Source organism: Scyliorhinus torazame, chromosome 13 (genome assembly GCF_047496885.1).
Source record: "Scyliorhinus torazame isolate Kashiwa2021f chromosome 13, sScyTor2.1, whole genome shotgun sequence".
Lineage (NCBI taxonomy): Eukaryota > Metazoa > Chordata > Chondrichthyes > Carcharhiniformes > Scyliorhinidae > Scyliorhinus > Scyliorhinus torazame.
This window is the reverse complement of record NC_092719.1, coordinates 114,745,112-114,755,816: the sequence shown is the minus strand read 5'-3', so window position 1 is coordinate 114,755,816 and position 10,705 is coordinate 114,745,112. Positions and strand designations below refer to the sequence as shown.

The 10,705-nt window shown below is 53.7% G+C and overlaps 1 protein-coding gene across 1 annotated transcript in view; it reads left to right on the top strand.

Moving 5' to 3' along the window:
- The first annotated feature begins 6,074 nt into the window (after positions 1-6,074).
- Positions 6,075-10,705, top strand: part of dag1 (dystroglycan 1) — a 101,760-nt gene continuing 97,129 nt past the window's right edge. Inside the window, exon 1 of the mRNA XM_072472080.1 lies at positions 6,075-6,224. The gene's annotated coding sequence lies outside the window, so the exon portion shown is untranslated. The remainder of the gene's footprint in view (positions 6,225-10,705) is intronic.

Below are 10,705 nucleotides of genomic sequence, written 5' to 3'. Positions count from 1 at the left end.
CAGAAATCTATTGATTACCGTCTTGAACATGCTCACTAATCAAGCTTCCACAGCCCTCTAGGGTAGGGGTAGAGAATTCCACAGATTCACCCACCCTCTAAGTGAAGAAATTCCCATTCATCTCAATCATAAATGGCCTACCCTTTATTCTGAGTCTGTGCTCTGTCGCTCTATTCATCAGCCGGGGAAACGTTTAGTCTGGCTATATTCAATCGACATTTGGCCTGTCTGAAATGCTGTAATTTGCAAGGGTACACACTAGGTACCAAAAAGTAGGATTAAAATGAGTGGCTAGTTTCTTTTTTCTCTTTTTTGGCCAGTGGAGACATGATGGGGTGAATGGCCTCTTTCTAAACCATTCTACCATGCCCTGCAAAAATTTTGTAAGTTTCAATGAGATCACCTGTCATTCTTTGAGACTCCAGGAAATACAAGCCCCATCTCTTCAATCTCACCTCATAAAACAATCCTGCCACCACAGGGATTAGTCTGGTGAACCTTGGTGCAATCCCTCCAGGGCAACCTTGGCTCCCACTGTCCTAGTTTAAAGTTAGCGATTTTGTCCCATTTGGTGGTGGGGTGGTGTCCTAGCCCCAGCAGCCAAGGTCCCACATTCTCAACTCACAATTTGGTTGGGATTTTCTGCCCCTACTGCTAGCAGAACGGTCCCGGGGGCCATGATATGGCCAGGTGTTTAAAAAAAGAAAGAAAATGTTGGAAACACTCAGCAGGTTACGCAGGATCGGTGGCACATTGCTACCTCACAGCGGCAGGGACCCGGGTTGAATTCCGGCAGTCCAGGGCAGCACGGTGACACATGGTTAGCACTGCTGCCTCACAGCAAGTGACTGTCTGTGTGGAGTTTGCACTTTCTCCCCGTGTCTGCCTGGGTTCCTCTGGGTGCTTCGGTTTCCTCCCACAGTCCAAAGATGTGCAGGTTAGGTGGCGTGGCCGTGCTAAATTGACCCTTAGTGTTTTAAAGGTTAGGTGTTGTTACTGGGTTATGGGGATAGGGTTGAGGCGTGGGCTTAAGTAGCGTACTCTTTCCAAGGGCCGGTGCAGACTCCATGGGCTGAATGGCCATCTTCTGCACTAAATTCTATGATTCTAAATGGATTGACCATGCTAAATTGCCCATTAGTGTCCAAAGGTGTGCAGATTAGGTGGGGTTACAGGCATGGGGTGGGGGAATGGGGCTAGGTTGGTAAAAGGTGAAGGTGTGGTGGTATGTATTAAAGGTAATACGGTACACCATGAATGCCGAGGAGCCATTGGAGGACAGATGCTGGATCCCGATTGGATCCGCAGCCTACTGGGCTCCACCCAGATAGGCGGGGTACAAGAACCTGTGTTAATCCCCGCAGCTGCATTCTGTGACTGAGCTGCTGTGGAACGAGTCTGAACAAGTCTGCTCAATAAAGTCTCGATTGAAGTTCTTTATGTCTCGCCTCGTGTGTGATCGATGGTGCTACAATTTATTGAGCAGACTTTAAAAGGAATATGGAGCTCCGGATCGCCCCGGAGTGCCTGCGAATCGGCCCCCAAGCAGCTAACGCAACATCGGCGTTTAAGCACTGGTTGGCGTGCTTTGAGGGATACCTCCGAACGGCCCCCGGCAGACCAACAGAAGACCAGAAGATGCAGGTCCTGCATTCCAGGGTGAGTCCCGGAATCTACTCACTCATCGAGGACGCGGAAGAATTCCCAGCGGCGCTCAACTTGCTGAAGGAGATCTACATTAAGCTCGTCAACCAGGTCTACGCACGCTACCAGCTCGCGACGAGACGACAAATCCCCGGGGAATCGCTAGACGATTTCTTCAATGCTCTAACGATCCTGGGACGAAACTGCAACTGCCCAGCGGTTACGGCGAACGAACATATGGACCTCCTGATCAGTCACGCTTACGTAGCAGGTTTGGCATCGTCGCAAATTCGCCAGAGACTTTTAGAGAAAGACTCTCTCGGACTCACAGAGGTACGGGCCCTTGCAGCCTCCCTCGACGTCGCCTCCCAAAACGCCCGCGCCTATGCCCCCGACCGCGCTGCAGCCCCTTGGGCTCCGTGGACCCCCGCCGCGACTGACCCCCCGGCAACCCCCACCCCTCCGCAAGCGTGCGCAGCCAGAATCCCAGACCACCCGGGGGGGCCCCGCTGCTATTTTTGCGGGCAGCCAAAACACCCCCGCCAGCGCTGCACGGCCCGCTTGGCCACCTGCAAAAGCTGCGGTAAAAAGGGGCTCTACGCAGCGGTGTGCCAGTCCCGTGGGGTCGCCGCTATCTCCGGGGAACAAATGGGACCACGGGCTCAACCCCCCCAGCGACCCACGGGCGGCCAACGGGCACCGTCATTTTGGACCCCGGACACCACGAGGGGGGGACGGGCGCCGCCATCTTCCTACCCACGGGCCGCGTGCGATCCATGGGAGTGGCCATTTTGTCCACCCCCGGCCGCGTGCGACTCATGGGAGCGGCCATTTTGTCCACCCCCCTGACCGTGTGCGATCCATGGATGCCGCCATCTTGGCTGACAGGCAAGGACCCCAGCGTGGACGGCTCCACACTGCCTGAAGACAACGATCTGATACACCAACCACGTTTGGCATCGGTGACCCTCGACCAGTCGCGGCCCCGGCGCTCCAGACGACAACGACAAAGGTGCTGGTGAACGGGCACGAGACGCCGTGTTTGATCGACTCGGGGAGCACGGAGAGTTTTATTCACCCGGACACGGTAAGACGCTGTTCCCTTGTAATTCGGCCAAGCACCCAAAATTTTTTCCTGGCGGCGGGGTCCCACTCCGTTGAAATCAAAGGGTTCTGCATCGCAAACCTAACGGTGCAGGGGAGAGAGTTCAAAAATTACCGGCTGTACGTCCTTCCCCACCTCTGCGCTCCCACCCTCCTGGGATTGGACTTCCAATGCAACCTCCAGAGCTTAACATTCAAATTTGGCGGCCCTATACCCCCACTGACTATCTGCGGCCTCGCGACACTCAAGGTCGAACCACCCTCCCTGTTTGCGAACCTCACCCCGGATTGCAAACCCGTCGCCACTAGGAGCAGACGGTACAGCACCCAGGACCGGACATTTATCAGGTCCGAAGTCCAGCGGCTGCTGAAGGAAGGCATAATCCAGGCCAGCAATAGTCCCTGGAGAGCCCAGGTGGTAGTAGTGAAGACAGGGAAGAAGCAAAGGATGGTCGTAGACTACAGTCAGACCATCAACAGGTACACGCAGCTAGATGCGTACCCTCTTCCCCGCATATCCGACATGGTCAATCGGATTGCACAGTACATGGTCTTCTCCACCGTGGACCTTAAGTCCGCCTACCACCAGCTCCCCATTCGCCCCTGTGACCGCAAGTACACTGCCTTCGAAGCAGACGGGCGGCTATACCACTTCTTAAGGGTTCCATTCGGCGTCACGAACGGAGTCTCGGTCTTCCAACGGGAGATGGACCGAATGGTCGACCAGCACGGTTTACGGGCCACGTTCCCGTACCTCGACAACGTCACGATCTGCGGCCACGACCAGCAGGACCACGACGCCAACCTCCGCAAATTCCTCCAGACCGCTAACGCCCTCAACCTCACCTACAACGAGGAAAAATGCGTGTTTAGCTCCGACCGTCTAGCCATCCTTGGCTACGTAGTGCGTAATGGAGTGATAGGCCCCGACCCCGAACGCATGCGCCCCCTCATGGAGTTCCCTCTCCCCCACTGTACCAAAGCCCTGAAACGCTGCCTGGGCTTCTTTTCTTATTACGCCCAGTGGGTCCCCCAGTACGCAGACAAGGCCCGCCCACTAATCCAGTCCACTACTTTTCCCCTGTCGACAGAGGCCCGCCAGGCCTTCAGCCGCATCAAAGCGGATATCGCAAAGGCCACGATGCACGCCATCGACGAGTCCCTCCCCTTCCAAGTCGAGAGCGACGCGTCCGACGTAGCTCTGGCAGCCACGCTCAACCAAGCGGGCAGACCCGTGGCCTTTTTCTCCCAGACCCTACACGCTTCAGAAATTCGCCACTCCTCAGTAGAAAAGGAGGCCCAAGCCATAGTGGAAGCTGTGCGACATTGGAGGCATTACCTGGCCGGCAGGAGATTCACTCCCCTCATTGACCAACGGTCGGTAGCCTTCATGTTCGATAGTGCACAGCGGGGCAAGATAAAAAAACAAGATCCTGCGGTGGAGGATCGAACTCTCCACCTACAATTATGAGATCTTGTACCGTCCCGGAAAGCTGAACGAGCCGTCCGATGCCCTATCTCGCGGCACTTGTGCCAACGCACAAGTGGACCGTCTCCAAGCCCTCCACGAGGACCTCTGCCACCCGGGGGTCACTCGTTTCTACCACTTCATAAAGGCCCGCAACCTCCCTTACTCCGTCGAGGACGTCCGAACAGTCACCAGGAACTACCAAATCTGCGCAGAATGCAAACCGCATTTTTTCAGGCCAGATAGAGCGCACCTGATAAAGGCTTCCCGTCCCTTTGAACGCCTCAGTTTGGACTTCAAAGACCCCCTTCCCTCCACCGATCGCAACTCGTGCTTTCTTAACGTCGTTGACGAATACTCCCGCTTCCCTTTCGCCATCCCCTGCCCCGACATGACCGTGGCCACGGTCATTAAAGCCCTCGGCACCATCTTTACCCTGTTCGGTTTCCCCGCCCCATCCAGGGGCAAGGAAACAGAGGGGGACAGCGCGATGCTCCCAGAGTCGACCGGACCCGAGCCAGCACCACCACCACTACCCGGGCTGAGACGATCGGAAAGGGCGACCAGAGCACCATCTCGACTCATCGAGTCGACTTAAGATGTATATAATTCAGTGGCCCAGCAAAGCGGCATTGTTGTAAATAGTTAACGCTGCAAATCGGGTAAAATGTGAATAATTCGGTGGCCCAGTAAAAGCGGCATGATTGTATATAGTTCAATGGTTAAGGCACCGACCCTGTAAACCCCTACCACCATACCACCCACCACCCCACCGGGTTCTTTTTTAACAAGGGGAGAATATGGTGGTATGTATTAAGGGTAATACGGTACACCATGAATGCCGAGGAGCCATTGGACAGATGCTGGATCCCGATTGGATCCGCCGCCTACTGGGCTCCACCCAGATAGGCGGGGTATAAGAACCTGGGTTAATCCCCGCAGCTGCATTCTGTGACTGAGCTGCTGGGGAACGAGTCTGCTCAATAAAGCCTCGATTGAAGTTCTTTACGTCTCGCCTCGTCTGTGATCGATGGTGCTACAGAAGGTAAAGCCGCCATAGACCCAGATGACCATAGACTGCTTTCCCCTTTGAGGAGGAGAGCTGACTGGTGGTGCTTTAACCTGAGGATCAGCACACCAGAGGCGAGGGGTAAGGTTGAGAAGGCGGGGCCTTCATGAATAACCCTGGTATGGGCATTGAACCCACGCTGCTGGGCCTGCTCTGCATCATGAACTAGCTGTCTAGCCAAGTGAGCTAAACAGGCCGCCATGGTAGGGTGCTCAGAGGGTCGGTGCAGACTCGATGGGCCGAATGGCCCCCTTCAGTACTGTCTGGATTCTGTAGAGACAGAAACAAAGTGAACATTTGATCTTTTATCAGTACTTTTACTTTTATTGGCTTTGGCCCCCAAGGTGCTGGGACATGGTGAGGGGGGGGGGGAGGGGTAAACCGCGGCCTATCTCCGGGCCTCGGAATCCAGTCCGAATCGATCGTACCTGCTGCTGAAGGCGGCTCATTGGTCGGCACTGGGGATCCGTGCGAGAGCCCGGCACAGGCCGCCATTGGTCCTTTCGCGCTGAGTGACAGGGTCGGCCGTGATCGGCTCTGAACCCCGATTGGCTGTTGGGCTGTGACTGACGTCAGGGAGGTCAGGTCTTAGCGGCGGGTCTTGGCTGGCGATTGGCGGGCCCGGCTGAGCAGCTGCGGGGGGGACGGGCTATGATTGGACGCGGGGTCTGATTGACAGGAGGAGGGGGCGGGGACGGGCTCCGATTGGACGTGCTCCCTGATTGACAGGTGGAGTGGGCGGGTGTTGGTGTGAACAGGCGGTATGATTGGCGGAGCGGGTGGCAGGGTGGAGGTACCTGGGGCCGCAGCTGCAGTCAGTGCAGTCGCGGCTGCGAATGGAATGGATGTAGCGGGCGGACCGGTTGGGAGTCAGCGCTCGGTCCCGGAGACAAGCCCGCAGCGGCCAAGAGGAGAAGCGCCCCGTGCAGCACCCATCAGGTAGGGGAGGCCCCGGCTTGCGGGCCCCGTCTGTGCGGGGATCAGGGTTGAAATCCCGGTTTATACCCCCCCCGCCTCCCACCAGTCTCTGGACCGCGGCCAGCGCACCCGCTCTGATCAGCTGCCGCTCCGGTTTCGGCTTTGAAAACCCCCCCTTTCCTTCACCGCTGCTGGGGGTAGGCCGCCGCTTCAAAGTGACCTCCAGCCCGGCACAAGTTTAGCAAACTCCCCGGGTATGAGAGGAACCAGGCCGGACAGGGCAGCGCTGCCCTCACCAGCCTTGGCATCGTCCAGAGTGGGTGGTCCAACTCCCTTCACACTGTTCCCACTGTGAGCAGAACCGGGGGAAAAGCAGCCAAATGCGAACAGGGATTGCGCTGACAAGGAGCTGCCCATTGCTGAAGGCGATGGGGGAAGGTGGGTGGGGGTAGCTTGTGCCCAGGTAGGTGGGTGGGGGAGCTGGTGTCTGTGCCCAGGTAGGTGGGTGGGGGAGCTGGTGTCTGTGCCCAGGTAGGTGGGTGGGGGAGCTGGTGTCTGTGCCCAGGTGGGTGGGTGGGGGAGCTGGTGTCTGTGCCCAGGTGGGTGGGGGAGCTGGTGCCTGCCTGGGTGGGTGGGTGGGGGAGCTGGTGCCTGGGTGGGTGGGTGGGGGAGCTGGTGCCTGGGTGGGTGGGTGGGGGAGCTGGTGCCTGGGTGGGTGGGTGGGGGAGCTGGTGCCTGGGTGGGTGGGGGAGCTGGTGTCTGTGCCTGGGTGGGGGAGCTGGTGTCTGTGCTCAGGTGCCTGGGTGGGGGAGCTGGTGTCTGTGCTCAGGTGCCTGGGTGGGGGAGCTGGTGTCTGTGCTCAGGTGCCTGGGTGGGGGAGCTAGTGTCTGTGCTCAGGTGCCCGGGTGGGGGAGCTGGTGTCTGTGCTCAGGTGGGTGGGGGAGCTGGTGTCTGTGCCTGGGGGTGCGATCTGTTGCCTGTGCCTGGGGAGTTGGGTGAGGTAGCTGGTGTCTAGCCCAGGTGGCTGGCTGAATGGGATTATTGTCTGAAAGAGAAGTTTTTATGTGGGGTGTGGCGTGAACGTGTCTGGTAGTAGGAATGGAGGGCGTGGGGCATCTGTGCCTGGCAGTGGGATTGGAGGGTGGGCTAGTGGGGCTTTTGTACTTGGCTATGGCAATAGGTGGGTGTGGTGCATGTGTGTCTGGCACCAGCAATAAGTTGGCAATGGGTGCCTGCACCTGACAGCCGGGTCAGGGGGTGCCTGCGACTGGCAGTGGGAATGGAGGCATTGCTTCTTGGCCTTTTGGCTAAGATGAATGTGAGGTCAGGTGTAATGCCTGGACCTGGTATGTCTCTTGTCAGGACCATGATTTGGATTCAATTTGAATTGTATTTTTGGAGCAGGCAAGGAGCTGGAGTAGGGGTTTGCCTCTGTCCACAATCTGAGCTCTGGCTTTGTATCTCTGATAAAGGAATTTTAAAAAAGAAGCTCGAAGGCATTTGCACCAAGCAGCGTGAATAGGGTGGTGCCTACGCCTGGCTGCAGGAATAGGGGGGCCTGGGCTGTCTGCGCCTGAATGGGATAGAGGGGGATTGGCGGAAGGTCAGAATTCTTCATTTGTGCCTGGCAGTGGGTGGGAATTGAGGGTGTTGTCTGAACTGGCAGCCGGTGAGAATGGTAGAGGAGGGGGTTGGCTGGCTGGCAGTGGAAATGGGGGAATTTGCGTCTGGCAGCTGGAACAGGAGATGTTCATCTGCGCCTGGCAGCTAGAACAGGGATGTGCTTCTACCCTTGGCAGTGGGATTGCGGGGGTGTGTATGTGTTGGGGTGGGGTCACCTGACTGCTGCCAATGCCAGGTGAGTAGTCTGAAGCGGTGGTAGCTACGTTGGGTAGCCAAATTATGAAATGTACCTGGCACAAGAATGGGTTTTGTGTTTGGTTGCCTCTATTGTAATGGTACCAACATGCTAAAAAAGCCCAGTGACAACTGTACTAGAAAAGCAATGCGCAGGGCTAAATCGCTGGCTTTGAAAGCAGACCAAGGCAGGCCAGCAGCACGGTTCAATTCCCGTAACAGCCTCCCCGAACAGGTGCCAGAATGTGGCGACTAGGGGCTTTTCACAGTAACTTCATTTGAAGCCTACTTGTGACAATAAGCGATTTTCATTTCATTTTCACTTGTGCTGCTTAACTGACGCCCTTAAGATTACTTTGTTCATTAATTATCGATTTATTTCTCACTTTTAATGAGCACTTGTGAAAATGTGGAACTTTTGAACGATTGTCTAACATCAGGGAAAGGCTTGTTTTGAAGATTGTGCTGGAGTTTGTTGGGCAAAATTAAACTGAATTTCATATTTCTTGCTGCAGCAGATCTGGCAACTGGAGCGGCACAATCACTGCTGTGTTTTCTTGCAATTAGTCTTTCAAATCAATTTGATGAACCAATGTTAAAGCGAGCTTTGTGTTGCAATGGTTTGTGACATAGAGATTAAACCGTATGAAATAACAAGGAGATCACAGCAGCCTTTTCCTCGGAACAATCGCAACAGCTAGTTAAAGTAATCTGGGTCCAATGTTATTGGAGGTGACAAGGATTCTTTGGGTCTGCTTAAACTGAATGAAGGGATTAACAAATAGCATCAAAAATTTCAGGTGCTGGGCAGAAAGTGCTGAACACTCGGCATGCCAGCCAGTATCTGGAGAGAACGGACAACTGGAGGCAGTGGCGTAGTGTTATTGTCACTGGACTAATGAGCCAGAGATGTTCTGGGGATCGGGGTTCAATTCCAGCCATGGCGGATTGTGAAATTAAAATACAAATCTGGAGTTAAAATCTACTGAAACAATTGTCTAGAGAGTTAGTGTTGATGTTTCAGCACACTGTAGGCTTACAGCTGAAAAGTTAAATCTTCCACTCTTTCCACAGATGCTGACTGACCGCCTGAGTAATCTCAGCATTTAGTGTGTGAGTGACTAGGATTGACTTGGTGAGGGGGATGGTTCAACAGGGGTTGTGATTCTCCATGTCGGAGGAGAGAGGCTCTTTATAATTGTGTGTCTAACTTGCATTGTACCATTGGTAATCCATCCCAGTCTAATCAACCCTTTTTATTTAATGTTTTTTTTAAAGTTACTTTAGAGCAAGGTGATGAACCTATTTGAAAATATTTTGTAACTTGCCCACACCACAGCATCTGAGATGGAATTGACCGTAGGGCGTCTCGAAGCATTTCACAGTCAATTCTTTTGTACCTGCCAACAGTGCGGGCACAGCAAGGCCCTGCAAACAGCAATGTGATAGTGACCAGGTAATTATTCTAGGGATCCTAGTGGAGGAATAGATACTGGCCAGAAGAAATCAGCTAATGCTGTGGGATCTCTATATCATCCAGCTCAGTGACATGTCCAAAAGACTGTGTCTCAGACAATGGAGCATTCCCTCAGTACCATGTGGGCGAGTTACAATTGAGTCATGTCAAACTGCTCATTTAAATGAAGACTCGTTGGGGAACTGCCCTTGAATTGGTGGAGCCCACTAGATGTGGAGCTTGAACTGGCCTGTTTGTGTCTGTCACGTCCTGCATTTGTCTGCTTTCTCACCCTGCCAAATAACCTCCACGGTATAAATGCAAATGGATAGCCCTTTCTTGTCTGGGGAATGAGTGGAGATGGGCTATACTAGCTCATGTCAGTGCCTATTGGATTATGGACTGTAAATGGCGGTTTTGGCTTGAAAATGATGCGTGTTGTGTTGCTGATGTGGTTTGGAGCCTGGCCATGCTTTAACTCCCGGTGTTGTGTGTCAATCTGTTTGTGTACCGTTGTGATACCAAATATCTGTCAGTGAGAATACCTTTGTCTGTTTCTATTGAAAAACCTTGGACACTTTGTTTCAATAGGAGTTCAGGAGAATGTGAACCGTTTCTATTGTAAAACCTTGGACACTTTGTTTCAATAGACGTTTAGGAGAATGTGAAATGTTGACACTGTGTCCAGTTAGACAACTATTCGGTACTTTTGTATTTGCTGGACTCCTCTGTATAAAGATTGTAGAACTCCTCCAGCAAACACTCAGCCTCTCCAATCCTGACCCTCTGTGTATCCCCCATTCTCTTTGCCTTGCCATTTGCAGTAATGCTTTTCATTGTCTAGGCCTGAAACTGCTCCACCTCTCCTCCCTTTCAAGATGCTGCTTAACACCTACCTCGCTGTCTAAGGTTTGGATTCCCTGTCCCAATTTCAGCTTCTGTGATTTGGTATAAGTTTTTGTCTGATTACACTTCTGTGGAGTGTCGTGGGACATTAAAGGCCCTTTGTGGACATTGTACGAAGATTCAGAATGCAAACTGAACAGAATTTGATTCGTTGACATTGGGAGTGTCTCTCTGTTAAGTAAGTTATTGCACAGGATTTGTTTTGACTCGAGGAGAGAGGTTAACCATGAGGAAAATATAAATCTCTCTGGGATTAATAAGGATGAATGCTTTACAATCAAGT